Source organism: Microtus oregoni, unplaced genomic scaffold (genome assembly GCF_018167655.1).
Source record: "Microtus oregoni isolate MIOR12 unplaced genomic scaffold, Mior012 000000F_ref0000247, whole genome shotgun sequence".
In the NCBI taxonomy this organism is placed as follows: domain Eukaryota; kingdom Metazoa; phylum Chordata; class Mammalia; order Rodentia; family Cricetidae; genus Microtus; species Microtus oregoni.
This window is the reverse complement of record NW_024543059.1, coordinates 93181849-93199320: the sequence shown is the minus strand read 5'-3', so window position 1 is coordinate 93199320 and position 17472 is coordinate 93181849.

The following is a 17472-nucleotide window of genomic DNA, read 5'->3' as shown; positions in this document are numbered from 1 at the left end:
CCGCAGCCTTCAGCAAAGTAACCAGGGCTCCACCGCCCTCGCCCTCCCCCTCCCTTCTCTGGATAAAACCCAGCCTTTCCTTCTGTGCTCACCACTCTTGTCAATCTCATGTGATTGCCTTCTTTCTAATGTTGGCCCCTAGGGACTTTCCCTCCAGACCCGAAAATCCTCAAATCTGAGCAGGAAATGGACAGGGTGCATTGAGAAGGACCTGAACGGGCATGGACCAACCAAAGCCGGGGCCTCTCTGCTGCAGTTTGATTCAACACCTTCAAGGCAGCAGGTTGGCAGGTTGGCTTGCTCCTCCCTATGCACCCTTCAAGAAATCTGCTAAACCTCCTGCCCCCTGGTTGTGGGGAGAAGTGGGAAGCAGGGAACAGCCTGGCAATCCAGCTACCTGGCCAGGGAGGAGGGCCCTAGTCCTGTGACACCTGGGTGGTGCTATACTCTGTGCCAGGAGGCTCTTCAGATGCTTGACCCATGAATGATGCAAAGACTGGCTGGTACCCTGCTCCTGGGCTGCCAAACCCAGCTGAGGTGGAAAGGCTAGTGTACCTGGGCTCCAGATTTCCCTCAAAGCTTTTGGACATGCATTATGGAGACATTCACATTTTGTCTGTACATGATAATAAATCTAAATGAATCAAGAAGAGTCTATAAATTATACTGCCAACATCAGGATCTTTTTCCTTCTATTCATTATGACTCAGTGTGTTTCAATCCCTCCCTATCTACCCCTATCTCTGATGAGTGGCCTGGTCTCAAAGAGGCATCTTTTGTCACTTGGCCTACATATTCCTCTAGCTTCGAGCAATGATTTTATTCTCATATGCCTTTGCTCAGGCTGGTTCCACTGACATGAAGGCTTCTTTGCCCCATCAATCTTAAGGTGAATGCCTCATCTTTTAAGGTTATAATAACATCTCATCCTCTCCAGCAAAGCTTTCTGGGATGCCCCTGGCTGATGGATAATTATTTTTCCTGTGTTCACTGGACTCAACCCATTCATTCCCCATAAGTTGGCATTCATCCATTCATTCTCTATATTACTTTAAACCAGTGGTTCTCAACCTGTGGGTCGCTAGTCCCTGGGGGGGGGGCTCAGGTCACATAGGATATCTTGCATATCAGATATCTACATTATGATTCATAACAATAGCAAAATTATATTATGAAGTAGCAATGGAATAGTTTTATAGATTGGGGTCACCACAACTGTTTTAAAGAAGGTTGAGAAGCACTACGGTATTTCAGGTGATACTCATGGTTACATTTATCCTGCACCCTGAGATGGAGACTTCCTCTAGGTGGCACTCCATTTCACTTACCTCTGAACTGACAGTCCTAGCACATAATAGGAATTCAGTTAACTGGGCAGATGGAATGAAGGAGCAAGTCATTTGACAAATGTTCACTGCTACTGCAAACCAGGCCACATGCTGGACCCTGGAGGTGTAACAATGAACATGATGATGTGGTCCCTACTCCTTCTCATGGGTTTGTGAGCCATTGGAAGCTGAAGGGCTGAGGTAGGGACTGGTACTCAGGACCTCATGGAGGAATGCAGCGGCAGCATTCAGCCATAGGAGATATGGTCAAGGATTGAGGGAACGTTCTTTTAAGAGGTCTTAATAATAATAATAATTAAGGAATAATAAAGATTTAACCTCAGTTCTTAAGATTGACAAGAAGCTAGAGGAAGTCGTATAAGCATGATAAGCCTGCAGAGTTGTTGAGGGTCGGGTCGGTTTTTACTGGTCACATCCTCCCTTATGAACTAGGTTCTGCTCAGGCTCATGAAGCTTGGAGTTAGAGCTAAGCTGACTCTGGAAGAGTGTGTGCCTCTTCTTCATCAGCATAAGGTCAAGCTCAGTTATCCACCATGTTAGTACAAGGTGTGGAATCCCCCTCCCTACTCTACCGAAACCCTTCACATAGTAGGGTTTGAACCTGACCCCAACACTTAAAAGCTATTTGCCCTTGACATCTCTGCCCAGTTCTTGGCCATGTGGCTATAGATACACATTTTTTTTTTTGGCCTCAATATCTGTAAAATGGAGCCATTGATTTCCCATTCATCGAGGTGTGAACTGAAAGAGATTATGTGGTGTGCGCGCGTGTGCATGCATGTGTACATTTGTGTGAGAGCCGGAGGACAGCTAGTGGAAGTTGGGTCTCTCTTTCCACCATGCAGGTCCCAGGGATTGAACTGTGGTCATTAAGCCTGGCAGCAGATATCTTTAACCACCGACCATCTCACCAGCTTCCATTGTATTATTTTTTATTCTCTAACAATGACACAGCAGTGGTGTTGTGGACTTGGAAATCTCAGTGCAGAATTGTCTCCCACCTCTACACTCACCTTCTCTGTAACTTTAGGCAAATCTCATCTCCTTTCTGTTCTTCTTCGCTCGTTTGCTCAAAGACAATGCTAAGATCTCTGTTCCTGTGGACTTGTCGAGGGATGGACTGTACTTCCACAGGAGGATTTGCGGCTACCTTATTTGTCTTGCTTTAAAATAAGATGTTGTGCTTCTGGTGGCCAGACAAGCTTTGCCTCCGTGCACAAGCAAGTCAAGTGTAGTCAAGAAAGAGCTAACAATGTGTTTGAAGTGGCTGCTCCAAGTGGTCTTCTCTGACCACCCAAAGGGACTGGTTCTAGTACCTTTTCCTCTGCCTGACTGCTGGGAGTCTTGCCCAAGTTTCAGGATCGAACCCTTAGGAGTCTGTCCTGTGGGTCCAGATGGGCCAGCGGAAGCCCACGCATGCAAGGGAAGTGATGGAATCGCAGAATTGAAATCCTTTTTAGATGAGGAAGTGGAGACCCAGACAAGCGAAGCTGCCTCTTCCAGAGTCACACAAGAATTACTGTAGTCTGGGATGGGGCCGCTGGGGGTAGAGTCTGGGATGATCTGATCATCTGCACTCTTCCTTGCTGACTCCTGGGGCAGTCATGTCCGGAGCCAGGTCCTCGGGGAGGGACAGAGGAATTTGGCACTATCTGAAATTTGGGGTTCTATGATTTCCAAAATGCAGCATCACCAGGGAGGCAGCACTCAGATGACTCTGGGGTAGGGCAGAGGGAATTTGGGAGAGACCCTCCTTGCTAGAGAAATGAGTCAAGGGAAGGGAGGGTGAATGAAAAGAGAGATGGAGATGGATGGGAGGAAATGGGAGGAAACCTCGTTTGTAGATGGTTCTAAACTATTTGTCAGGCAGTTTCCTCTGGAAATCTTCCTAGCGAATTGACTCTGTCATAGAGGGTATTTCCCACTCACCCCCACCCACCCCCAATCTCTGCATCTCTCTTCTCTCTCCTCTTTTCTACAAAAATGTGCCCATGGAAGTGGACCAGAGTAGGTATTAGAGCCTAGGGTTATGCAATGCTGTTCTGTGTCTCAGTGTTCTTGGCAAAGTACTACATGAAGGTCGGAGTGTGCTAGGCACCCCCCTACACACACACACACACACACACACACACACACACACACACACACCAGGTTAACCAGGTTAGGAAAGTGGTGGTTCCCACATGGACTATTGTGCTACCAGCTGCCCTTTAAATGGCATCTCCTATTTTCATAGGAGAGGTTAGCAGGAAGGGTGGCAGAGCAGTCATAATGGAGGGACCCTTGGGACCAAGTTTCTCGTCACTTAAATGGGAATGGTAGCTTCCAACTTTCTGTTGTTTAGAGCTACAGTGTAGACTTTGGATTTGAAAATTGCCAAGAGCCAGTAGTTAATATCTGGGGAGGCTACCAATATTTGCCTAGCCCACCTCTCCCCACTGGAAAGAAACCAACTGTCCTTTGTCCCTATCATTACTGGAACGGTGAGAGTCATGCTGGCGTCCAGGCTCATGCTTCAGGAGACTTGCCAGCCTCTGCTATAAGGCCTGTCTTCTCAGCAGCCCAGCTGTTCTCCAGGCTCCAGGTTCCTACCCCTGGCTTTGTCTCCAGAACTCCTTAGAGCTGGTGACTCTAACCCAAAAATTAAGACACCGTTTAACCACCATTCAATTTTGGCTTATCCAGTGCCCTCCTCATAACTTAAAGTCAAAAACTCCAACAGAGGAACCTTCTCGAAAGTTTCTAACCTTCTTTGGAAAAAGAGGATCATCAAGAGGAAGGCCTGTTTTCTGGTGTCATTCACCGAGCTTGCTTCATACCTTTGGCCTTGTGTGGCTTCGGAGCAAATGAAGCGGAGAACTACCTGGAATGAGGACATAAGGAACTTGTTGTCTGCTAATGCAGTAAACATTTCTGAGTGCCGGCTGAGAGCTGGTCTGTGCTTGTTCATGGCCAGGTGAATTGTATGCCCTTCCTGCTTACAGGCTACTCAGGACAGACTGTCAAGGGGGCAGTTTCACAAAAGGCGGTGGAAAAATGTCCCAGTGTCCAGAGTTACCCAGTATAACCAGAAACCCGTAACAGAGCAGAGATTGAGAATTGGAAGAGTTGAAGTCTAGATATAGCCAGAGACACACATCTGTTTTATCTGTTTATATGATTTCCTTGCCTTGGCTCTCCTAGGATGGTTTGTTAAGTAGGAGAATCAAGAAGAGGATTCCCCAATGTGAAGCTGGGCTGAGATTAGCTGGGGAAATGAGAGACAGAAGACACCTTCCTAGGATTGGCCCATATGAGGGCTAGGAGATCCCCATTCTAACCTGCTCATCTCTGTGGTTTCCCTGGCCAGCCAGCCCTTGGGCCTTCAGCCAGCTGAAAACAAAACAAACAAACAAACAAACAAAAATCAAAAAACTCCTTTCTGTTTACTGGTCCTGGGCATCTCTCCCTGGGGAGGAAAGGAAATGCCATGGCATTGCTCAGATGTGGATATGACAGGGGAGACCATTAGCTATGCCGTCAGTGTGCCTGGGTTAAAATCTCACCCTGTGTTAGCTCTGTGCACGATCCTGACTGTGCATGTCCTTTCTCTGGCCCAGTACCCCCATTTATACAGTGAGGACAACCAATAGCACCTTCCTTAGGGAGCTGCTGTGAGGAGCAGCTGAGCTATCTGCACAATGCCCAGTATCCCTGGGGCTGTAGTAAGTCCAGTAAGGCAGAGCTGTCATTACTCACAGGTTGAAAAGGCTAAAAGGGTACAACAGCTGCTGTCCAAACAGGGTCACCCCGGGCTCCCCTTAAAGGAGGACTCTAGAGTGGCAGCACCAGGGAGTACTGGGGACTGACATATGGGCAGGGCATAGTCAACAGTGCCACCTCCGGCTCTCATGTGGGGACCCAGGGCCTTACTCCTGCAATCAAGATCAGTGGAAAGGTTTCTGTCCCACTCCTTGGTGGAGAGTTGCTGACAGGAGCAGAACGCTGCGTTTCTTGAGAACCTTCTCATTTCTCCTAACCACACTGGACCCACAAGTCCCGAAACCACCATTTTGTCCATTCATCAGAAAGCCTCCTTCCTGATTGCTGGAGTCCCAAACAGTTCTCACTCCTCCCTTCCATGCTGGCATTCAGCTCTGGGCCACTGGCCACTAGAGCAGCAGGCCGTTCACCCTAGAGCAGTCTCTTCTTCTCCCAGGACAGAGGCCTGAGGCAAAGTCCAGGCAGAACCCTCTGCATAGTCTGCAGGCCTTTGGGACTGCTAGGTGAGAACTATACTCTTGGAATTAAATTTCTTCTGGAATTCATCATAGCACTCTGATTTAGAAGTAGCTGGGGGTCCCAGGGTAGATAATCTAGTCCCTTCTAAACTGTAGCAGCAGGAACTGAGGATTTGGCTTCAGCTTAAATCTTAACTTTATCTACTTACTCTTAGGGACAGTTGATGAGTTAAACCTTCCAAGCCTCAGAGGTTTTGTTTTGTGTTGGTTTGGTTTTTTAATGTGTGAAATGAGGATCATCATAATCTGAATCTCATATGATTAATGATTAGGTAAAATTGGAAATTTACCCAAAAATGTTCTGTAACCTTAGAAGCCATGTCCTAGTGTTCTCTGAAACCAGAGCTATCTACTCGAAGATCCCAGATCTGCTGTTTCCTAGATGTGAGGCCAGGGATAATGTGGGAAACCCTTTCGACCTTCAGGTTCCTCATTCATTAGGTAGAACCTGCATAGCTTGTCTCAGAGTGTGATAGAAAGTCAAAACAATGTACAACAGAGCTCCTGTTGAAGACTTGGGTCCCAGTGATTGCTAGCTACAGGTTTTCCTTGAAATCATGGCGATGTTGTAGTCTAAAAGTGGGCACCGCGGAAGCAAACGAGGGGTGCACATGTATTACTCTCCACGATGGAGTCACTCAGTATTTCTTGATTGGCTGAGGATGCTTGACACCTGGCCTCTGGTGCCAACTTTCTTGAAATACCAAAACTCTAGGAGTTCTGAGGCCCCAAGCCCTGCCTGGCTCTGGGCCTTCTCTAGAGCTGGGACGGCCTCTTGAGGACCTGTTCGCTTCCCTTCGCCCCAGCTGAGGTTAGATATCTGCTTCCCTTAAAGCTCATAAAGTGCTATTTCATTAAATTGTGAGTTCACTTTTGTAAGGAGAGTATCATGCCAAAACTAGCTTATTATGAAGCAAATGAGAGATTAGAGAATGTATTTTTAGAACACAACAATAGAAATCATATTCCTGTTCTTCCTAGAGTTTTAAAAATAAAATTATAGATTAAACATAAAACTCCAGTTTCAAAGAGGAGACCCTCCCAGAGCTGAGTTTGGGGAGCTTCTCTATTATAGACTCATGTCAGCTTGGGTACTTTGTGGTCCAAAGGGCAGCACTCCTTTTTGCAAGAGAGAACTGTGACTGCCAGAGTGAACTTTTGGAACCCCTTGGTGGTCGGTCTCCCTGTGTCATCCACAGCATTCACTTAGCAAGTATTTCTTGAGTAAGCATTGCAAGGCCCTACACACTAGGAGAAAAATCCAGAGCCATCCTAACTTCCAGAGAGCTCCCAGTCGAGGAGGCCACCTTGTACTACATTGTTCTCACACAGTGAGAGGTGCTTGAGTGGAGAGAGGGAGAGAAATGCTTTTTGAGGAGGAGGTCCCTGGAAGGCAAATGTGATCCAGGCATGGAAGTAGGAAGTAAGATTTCCTAGAGAGACAGTAGTGTGCGCACAGAAGTCAGAGATGGCAGTGGCCGTGTGGTGGGCTCTAAGTAATGCCAGCACCCTGGAATAATTGGTGCTAGTGGGTGAGCTAGAGAAAGTGGGTAAGAGGCCATATCAGCACTATTCATTGCACCCACAGACCATCCATGTGAAATCTGACTGTACATGCAGACTGCCAGGAAGTCATGGGCAGGATCAGATCCAGCCATTCATTTAGTAAATATTTTTGAGAATAGGACACTGTCCTTAGATTCTGGCTCAGAAACTATGGGGAGGTGTGACTGAGGAATGACACTTGGTGCTTCACTGACTGAGCAATCTCTCTATCCCCCCAGGCAGCTCTTAGCTCCCATAAAATTTAGGTATCTGATGCTTAGTGAGGTTTTGTCAAGTAGACGAGTGGATGGAGCCCAAGAACTCAAGTCATTTCCAAATGCTGGAGATGACCTTTCCTCTTCCCTGGCTTCAGCGTAGAGCTCTGGCCATCTCACTGCGGCCTGTAGGGCCACGTGCTTGTCACAGGCCCGCTACCACTTGGGTGAAGTCGTAAATTATGGCAGAATACCAAACCTATGTGCCAGAAGCTCACACTGTCTGTGACCCAGTTTTTAAGCTGAACCTGGGTAGCATGGCCAACCTCCTCCAAAGGCGCTAGAGACCTGGGGAGCCATCCTCCCCTCTCTCTCTTATGTGCCCCTGCTCCCTGAGAGCCCTCAGGTGACAGTCACCCTATTAGTCAGCACTTCCAAGCACACCTTGCTAGTGCTGCTGGTGGCTTCACACTCTCGCCAGGGCTTGCATTTTTAGGGTGCTCCCAACCCTCCAGGGATGGCACTTTTAGGGTGCTCCCAACCCTCCAGGGATGGCACTTTTAGGGTGCTCCCAACCCTCCAGGGATGGCACTTTTAGGGTGCTCCCAACCCTCCAGGGATGGCACTTTTAGGGTGCTCCCAACCCTCCAGGGATGGCACTTTTAGGGTGCTCCCAACCCTCAGCTGCAGCCCTTTCTTCTATTGCAATACCCTTGGACCTCATTAAGTTGGATATTTGCCCATTGGCCATAACCTCACTAAATGTTTACTATGTCTTGGCTGAAATTTACTTAAGGTTAATTGTTGGAATCTCACAAATATAAAGATAGCCAGTCTACTGTCAAGAAAGTTACAGTCCTGTGTGACTACAGGCATTTAGGCAAGCAAGCAGTTAATTACTGCACTCCATCGTTAAGGGGGTGTGGATAAGGGACAGCTTGCAATGGAAGTGTCTCATCTTTTTTTTTTTTTTTCTGAGCTATGGTTTCCCTGTGAAACAGCCCTGCTGTCCTGGAACTCACTATGTAGACCAGGAGAGAGCCACCTGCCTCTGCCTCCCGAGTGCTGGGATCTAAGGTGTGCACCATCACTGCCCTACAATGGAAGTTTCTAGTACTGAGTAAACCAAGGAAAAAGAAAAAGGCTGGGAGAGTGAGCAACAGAGACAAGGGGCATCAGGAACAGGGTTCTGTGTGACTGAGCATAAGACAGATGGCTAGAAGAAACATGGAGGTGGCCGAGGCTGGCCACGCATGTGCTCCCGTGCCTCCTTCCCCATATGTGGAGACAACCCAATGGAAGGCTCTCAGCTGCCATGGCAGCGCCTTTGTCGGGGTCCTGAGGCATTTGTAGCTTCTTCTGGCTTAGCTGATTTTAGTCTTGTGTCTGTGTTTGTTCCACTCCTCCACCAGGCTAGGGACATTTCTCGAGCAGAAGATAGCATTTCGTTTTCCTGCATATGTGCCTACTGAGGACCTACTCTGGGCCAGGTTTGGGGCACTAAGACACAGCAGAGAATGAAAGGGAGCTAAGCTCCCACCTGATGTCCCTGGGTCAGGCCCCTGAGAGAGTCCTCAGAGATTGCTCCAACGGACCAAGGAGTCTATCTGCTGCCCCTAACTGTGACTTTCACCCAATTGTGTAACATTGTTGAAGAGGATAGGAATAATTCTCCTTCAGGACCTTGTCATGAGGAAATGTTTCATGGACTGTGTAAGTGCTTGGTAAATCTTAAAGCAGCCTTTAAAGCCAGAAACCGGGGAAGGTGCTTCCCCCTGCTTCCTGTTCTCCTAAACCTTCCAGAACTCTCCACCTCAATGGCCATCCCAGGCTCGGCTCCCTCCTCATCCTCTCCTAGCCTTTTTCCTTGCATTTTTTAAGATCATGAGAAACCTTCAGCAGTTCTGAGAGACTTTCTGTGTGGGGCTGTGTTTCTAAGACTGCAATTTATCCACCGATTCTCTAATTCTGGGTTTCTTTAACCACAGAGTTGAACTGCATCCACATTTCAACATCAGAGGAATGAAAAGTTCTCAAACATGTTCAAACAGTGAGGCTTCTAGAAGCCTGTGTGTGTGTGTGTGTGTGTGTGTGTGTGTGTGTAGCTACCAAAACAATTTTTAAAAATAGTACATCAACTGCACACCAGAGACCACTAGAGCCTTGTTTGTTATGTAGGCAGGCCAGACCAGGCGTTGAGGGTTTAAGAAAAACGTTGGCATCCCAAGTCCTAAGTGGAGGATACTTGGCACTTCATCTTCCCAGTGAGAGGAAGAGGGTACTTCTATTTATGTTTAGGGACTTCTGCTCCAGTCGACAGACTCTGAGAGGTTTAGGTCTCAGAGTAGGGTCAAGCCTCACAAAAATGCTCCAGTAGCTGGGGGATGCAGCTCAGTGGTAGAGCACTTTTGAATAGCCTGCGTAAATCCCTGGGTTCGATCCCTAGTACTTGTTAAAACAGACACACTAGCTAAAACCCTAATGAAGCAAAGCAGTGGCCCAAACTCAGGTGTGGAGGGAGCCACCAGCCATCCTGTCTCTAGAGAGTCTGAGGCAGGGGAGATGGGAGTTTGAGGCCAGCCTTGGTTAGATAACAAAGTCCTGTGAACAAACAAACCAACAAAACCCAAATAACAACAAAAGCCCAGAACAATAAATAATATTCTGATCGCGTGTAGTCCTAAGAACTCTGTTGCCATAGTTTTTTCCCCTCCATTTCCTTCTTTTTATATCTACTTCCAGAATTCTAGGATAAGCTTAATTCCCTTCTCCTCTCTCCATTCCTAGAAAACTTATGAAGCACTGTAGCTAGCAAGGAGCATAGTCAAAACTGCCTGGTTCAGTTCCCACCTGCACACTTACTAGCTCTGTGTTCTGTTCCATGCTCTCTGTGCCTCGGTCACCTTATTTGTAAAATGGCATCAATAACAGCCAGCCCTCAGGGGTGCTGAAGGGGATTGAGTGAGTTTACACAGGGCCAGCAGGCCTTTTCTGCAAAGTGCCAGGCTGCTGTAAACGTTTTTAGCTTTTTGGCCATGCTGCCCTTGTAACAACTACTCAGTTTTATCATCATATCGCAGAAGCAACTGCAGACAGCACAGGCACAAAGGGGTTTGCTCCATTAAGGTTTATTTGTAAAAACTTTCAGAGAAACATATTTGCCTTGAAACCCCCAGTTTGCTGACTCTTGAGGTCACACATGAACAAAGTGCTTGACATGCGAGGAGTACTCAAAAATGCTAGCAGTTATTACTCACAAATAAGCTCAACATCTGAGCGCCTGCTTGGAACCAGGCGTTGTTCTGTGTGCTGGGAATACAGCCGCTACAACTGTGTATGACACGGGCAAGGCCCCTGTTCTCGAGCAGTGTCCATGATGCATGAAGACACACACAAAACCAAATGTGAAAACTGTTAAACCTGAGAATCATGAGGAGAAAGACCAAAGCACGGTTGTCCAAGTGAAGCAAGCTACATTTTGGGGTGTACCCAGGACTGGCCAGTCTGACTGCCTCTCTCTAAGCCGGGATAGAGCAGCCCCTGACAGCTTCTCGAGGTCCCTTTTATAAGAGAGATTAAGTGTTCGCAGGGATGAAAGAGCTGGCTGGCCAACATTGTTAGAAAAATACAATGAAAGGGAAGGAACGAGGGTAAGGTTTGCACCGTGTGAATGGATCACTAATTTAGTGTAGGTTTAAAAACATGTTTTGCAGTTTATATCAAATCTAAGAGACAGGAATTTATTCTTAATTACAAATAGAAATCATAACTTGCAAGAACTTAACACAGAGCAAACAGGAACTTATTCTTCAACTACAAACTGAAATCCTAACCTGTACAGGACAAGCAGGGACTTTTTTTTTCTGTACTGATCAGTCCCGGGTACACCCCTAAACTGAGCTTGCTTCCGTTGAACAATCTTTGGTCTTTCTCCTCACAATTCTCAAGTTTGACAAAACAGAGAGAGAAAAATACCAGGTAGCAGTAAGTGCTATGTGGAAATAAAACAATAGTGACGCCAGGACCAGCTAAATCAAAGAAGTCAGAGACGGCCTCTTGGAGGGTGTAACATGTAAGCTAAGACCAGATGAAGCCAGCTCTGAGGCTATTGCCAAAAGAGGATTCCAGGCAGAGGACAAACTAGTCTGCTTCTCATTTGTGCCCTCAGCTCAGCTCTGCACCAGCGGCCGTGGTGCAACAGAGCCCGGAGGAACACTTGGGAGAAGGGAGCAAGGAGGAAGACCGTGGACAGGAAGGAAGCCCAGCTCCTTGGGATCTTGTGCATGAGGGTACACGGAGGTGACTGTGGGAGGAAGTGCTTTTTCCTTCCTCTTGACGCTAAGCCCTTCTCCTAGGATCTTTCTTTTCCCAGTGTCTCAGCCATCAACCTAGATAAGGATTCATTTCCACGTCTCACCTCTGTCTTTAAGTCCTAGGCTTGCCAAAGCCAGCTAACTGCCACCTTCCTGCCATTTATTGTTGTTGTCCTTTGTCTCAGCATTTGCTAATCTCTCCTAGATTGAGAAGATGCATGCGGATGCTGAGCCCTGCAAATGCTCCAAGCCCCCTTCTTCCTTGTCTCTCAGGTCTATAGCCTTCTCTTTTCATTTTACATTTCCTGCTCCAGCAGACTTCCAGGCTGGCCTAGCCCAGGAAGGCCACCCATGTGACATAGCTCTTCTATAGAGAACACATTCTGGATTTTAACGACTGTTGGAGCTGTAGCCAGCCTGTCGAGGTAATTCTTGCAGTTCCCACATCAGAGTGGCAGCTTTTTTGACCTGGGCCTGGCCCAAACTCTTCTGGCAGTCTATCTCCCTTTTCCTTTTTTTTCATGTCTCAGTTCTAAAGAAGCCTCTCCAGATGCTGTCCCCAGTTAAGAGCCACATACTGGCTCTCGCACCCTTCCAAACATGGCTCTCACAACCCCTGTTGCCCGGTGTGTCTGCCTTGTTCCCTCGCCTGAGAATAGAGGAGAAGTGGCACTACCTCTCGCCTTCATGTCCTTGCATCATACTTCTTGAGAGTTTCTACGGCTGCCTGAGTCACTGACAACTGTTAAGCCAGCTGACGCGTGGCACGGTGGGTCCAAGCATGTAGACAGCTGGCATGGTGTAGGTGTGTTCCCTACTCTACACACTATGTCGTCTTGTGTTGCTGTTTTGGGGTCCAGCAAGTAGGCTGGAGGAGGGAAAGTCTGGCCCCTCTTCCTGTCAACAATGCCATTCTGCTGGGAGCTGAGCCTTCCAGGGTGAGTCATCAGGAAGGGCAATCTGTCTCTGTCCAGTTGAGGAGCAAGTGCTGGCAAGAGGAGCTTGCCTTCCTTCCACCCCTACAAGGGCCAGGAGTTTCCAGCTGGCGAAAGGTCTGGTTGAAGGAGTTCGGAACAGGCCCTCTGCTGACCCTTAGAGTGGGGATACCCTCCAAGTTTCTCCTCTCTCCTCACACAAGTCAGACTGTAAGCTGCTGTAGCCTGATGTCCTTACACATGGCTATGCTTGTGCCCCATCCTGGCTTTGATGCTCTGTAATGCCTCTGTGATAAAGCTCTCATGTTTTACTCTCATTACTCTCATTACTCTCTACTCTCCTTGTGACGTTTGCCCCAATAGACTGGCCTCTTGCACTCTGAATGTGACACATGGCCATCCCCACGCTCTAGCCTTTATCGGACCCCCTTTCTGCATTGCTTCCTACTCTGGAATGCCTCTTCCTTTCCAGATGCTCACAGGGTTCACCCATCCATCTACTGGAAAAATATTTATTGGTCAGACGTGATGAAATATGCCTGCCATCTCTGTACTGAGGAGGTTGAGACAGGAGGATCATAAATTTGAGGCTTTATTTCTGGGGAAGGGGGAAGCCATTGAGCTTGTGTGTGCCAGCCCTACGCCTTACTCTGAAGTTCCTGCTTAATTCACGCTAGGCAAACACTCTTAGAGCTGTCAGCCTGAGGAGCTGACACGCACACACTGCAAGGGAGCAAGTATCTCAGGGTGACTTGGGGTGCTGTCATGGGAGGAATACCTTCCCTAGCCCAGAGAGATCAAGAAGGATGACTGGAGGAGGAATACCTCAGCTGAGCTCTTGGGGCATGGGTAGAGCTTGGGGAGGCAAGGGAGCTGGGGTGGGGAGGAGGCGACAAGGGTGTTGACTGGAGGAAACAGAAAGTAGGAAGCACAATGCATTCTAGGAACTGAAGGACTGTTACAGTCTGGAGGAGAAGGTGTAAACTGGGTGGTGAGAAATTGGGTTACCTAGTGGGCCTTTGTGGTTAGTAATCTCTCCTAAGAGTCACAAGAAGCCAGTGAAGAACTGGTAGCAGCGACTTGAAATGAGTAGGTTTGCACCTTGAAAATTCTGGAGTAACTGGAGCATAGAGCACAGACAGGTAGAGGACTGGAAGTGCCTCAGAAGGGACATGGTGGATGTGGAGGCAATGTGCTTTAATCCAGCGATGTGGGGGAGCCGAGGCAGAGAGGAAAGACCCGGGCACTTTCCAGTGAAGAGGACTGGTGCTTGTTGGGGTGGGTGGTGAGGAGGCACTGTCATGGCTTCTTGGTTTTTGATCAAGCAGGCCGTTTATGGAGAAAGCATGTCCTGGGGCAGGACATGGTGAGCACAAACTTGGAAGTATCCAAGGGCCAGTCCAGGACAAGGGTCCAGGTCTCTGAGGTGAGAACCTCCCCATTTCACTGTGCCCAGCTCTTCCAAGCATCCTGCTTTTTGTAACTCAACTTTCTCTGAATGATCGTGTTTGTGACTGGAGAGCTATCAGAGACACATTGGTGAAGAGATGCTGGCTGTCTGTGGTCATTATGATAGGGCTAAGGGCCTGGCCCAGAAAGGTAGAGGTTTAATACCACTTTAAGGGGATGTTTATGAGCAACACTGATTACCAGGGGTGCCCAGGAACGTGAGAACAGCCAGGGCCACATAGAGTTTACCATCATGGGCAATAGTGTAGACTAAGGATTAGAGGAGCAGGCTTGGGAATTAAGAGATTAGTTAATGAGGTGAGAATACAGCTCAGTGGTAGAGAATTTACTTAGCATGGATAAGGTCCTATGTTGACTCTCTAGTACTCCTCCCACCCCACCCCCGAAAACAAACAGTACTAGAAAAGATAAAGAAAGAGAGCAAGAAGAGTTAAGTTGGAGACCCACTAAATTCCTAGTGACATCTGAGGGACTGGTAGCTGGGAAGAGCAGGGGGTCAGTGGACCCTGGGGTCCAGGCTGAGGAGCATCTGGGGTTATAATAATTCAGGGTCCTGGCCAGAGTTGGCCCTTTCTCCCTTGTCCTGTATTCATCTACAACTTCAAAACACCAGATCATAAAGTTTTCTGAGACGTTTTTCTGTCTTCCCCCTGGAAGTCTGTGGTCTCTTCACCTTCACTGAGCAGATGTCAGAGGAGTGCCCTGAGTGGATCCCCACTCAACTGTTGAACAAAGCGACTTAACTGATAGGGGGGTGTGTGCCTGCGCTGGAGGTGGGAGGAAGCATTGCCATGTGAGAGAGGAGAGGGTACCTGTGCAGAGTTCAGAGAGGGGATAGAATGGGAGAGGAGGGCCATTCAGAGCACGGTCCTTGGGCCCCTCCCTTCACAGGAGTTTGCATGCTGTGCCTTCACAGGAGCCCTGGCTAATACAGAATAGTGTCACAGTTCTTGACAAGTGGAACATGGACCATGACTGAGAGCTCCAGTGTGAAATCCCTCCTTAGGGTAGGCCCCAGGACAGCTTCCTTGAGGATAAGAGCCATAGTCTGTGATGGGATTGGAAGAAGAGAGGTGAGGATGTAGGCCCAGGGTTTGTGCCAGGCTCTTGGATGTCAGAGTTTGGAGTGATGGCCATTGGTGGTGATGGGTAATGACCACAGCTTCCTAGCTGTTCTGACTCCACTTCCGCAGGCAATCTCCACACGGAGAAATCTCTCAAAAGTGTAAAACAGATGGTTACTTCCCTGCTCAAGACTGATCCTTAGACTAAAACACAAGCTCCCTGGATAGATAAAAAGGCCTCAGGGGTTCTCTGACCTCATCTCCCCAGCCTCCTGTAGCCCCTCCTTTCACCCTCACAGCCTCCCTTGTCTGAGAGCATCCTCTGTTGGGAAAGCTTTCCCCAAGTTGTCACCTTCACTCCATGGCCATTTTTAGGTCTCTGTTCAAGTCACCTCCTATAAATTTTTCCTGAACCTGCTAAGATAGGGCTGTTTCATTCCTGGCTTCTCACCTTGTTATACTCTCTTTGTATGGCAGAAAAGCTATGTTCTTTATCTATTACATATTCCTTTAATTCCTTGTTTGCTTCTTGTGTTCCCCACCAAGGTGGGCATCTCTCCGGGCATGCGTGTTTCCCACGAGTACATCTTCAGCCCTGGCAAAGTGCTTTATAGATATTTGAGTGTATAAGTAATATCTGCCAAGCCAGCAGAGCTGTGCAGGGTCAGCCCCGGAGTACAGAGGAGCATGCGTGGGCTTGAACAGTTCAGGGACTAGTCCCAAGGCAGAGCCCATGGTGGTCGCAGAGAGTGTGGGCCAGGTGTTCCTGACTCTCCCTGTCACTCTGGGGACACAACCAGTCCAGAGAAAGCAAAATAGGGCCCTGGCCCTCCCTTCAAACTTTTTCCTAGTTTAGGTGAGGGAAATGAAAGGAAAATAGCCAGGGAAGATGGGCTGAAAACGGAGATGGAAGGCCCCGAGTGAGCCAGGAAGAGGAGGCTGGTGTGTAGGGAGCTGAGCAAGGCTGCGGGGACTCCCCACTAAGAACTGAGAAGCACTGAATGACCTACCGGCCTTCAAAGGGCATTCTGTGTCCCAGCAGTCAGTCAGTTCAACTTCCAGGGGAATAGCAGGGACTTGCCTCAGGAGGGGAGGGCCCTTGCTAATGAAACCCTCCCCTTGGAATCTTCTCAATTAGTTTGCTCCTTGAGCTTCTGGGAATTCCCCATTTCCTGATAGGAAGAATGAAGTCTTAGTGGGATTTTCCTCAGTCTCGGAATTTAGGATACATTCTAGCTTTTTATTTTAATGCCTTTACCTTTCACATACTCACCCCCCCCCATCCCCAAACACACACACAAATGGGGTGGAGAAGGGGTGTGTGTGTGTGTGTGTGTGTGTGTGTGTGTGTGCAGATTTTTCTCCTTACATTGCCTCAGAAGCTGCTGTCTTGGAGATCACGCTTAGAGAATTGCCCAGTGGCAATTCTTAAGGTGATCACTCAACTGCTGACAAACCCATACTGTTGAACCTAAAACCCCTAAGTCCCAAGGGTCTCTGTTTCCAGATAGGGAGCCTGCCTTTGCTCAGACTCTGCAGTGCATCTCAGGGGACCTCCTGCTGTCTGTCACGTGAGTCACTCCAGCAGACCGGCAGTTCTTCACCCTGCCCCTGCTTGCTTTAAGTGTTCTTTTCCTCCTGCTGGCCCTGCACAGAGGGAGCGACGCCAAGGCAGGCTAAGAAGACTTGGTTAAGCAGTGGCTTGGGAACCCTAGTGGAGTTAACATCAGCTGGCTGGTATCTGGGGGTCTGGACATGACGCTTGAGTATGTGTCTGGTCTGAGACATGTCCCAGACTAGCTGTGTTGACTCATGGGTCTCAGAGCACCTGCCACTTATCAGGAGCAGTCTTTTAATTTAGATCAGCAAATGTCATCTCTGCCAGGCCTCAGGACAAGTTACTGAGTGGGGAAGAGCAACAGAATAAGGACCTCACAGCTACCCAGATCCCAAAGAACAACAGGAAGAGGGCACCCCAGAGTGAGGGGACAGCAGGGGCAAAGGCCCAGAGGCAGTGGGAATATGACCTACTACAGTACCTGGTGCATAGTGCCTAGAAGAGGGAATGGAAGGTGGAGGCAGGGAATACCCCTCCTCAGGTCAGCGGAAGTCTTTATACCACATCAAGGGGTCTGCTCTTTGTTAGCTCCTCTGAGGAATTGTAAGAATGGATTTGTTGGAGCAGACAAGGATTTGAGGAAAGCTAAACTGGCAGTGGTGTGGGAGGTCATCTGGGGGTGAATCATTAGTGGGGGTACCTCCTTTGCCTATGCCTCTGAGAGTGACAAAGAGGCCAGTGGG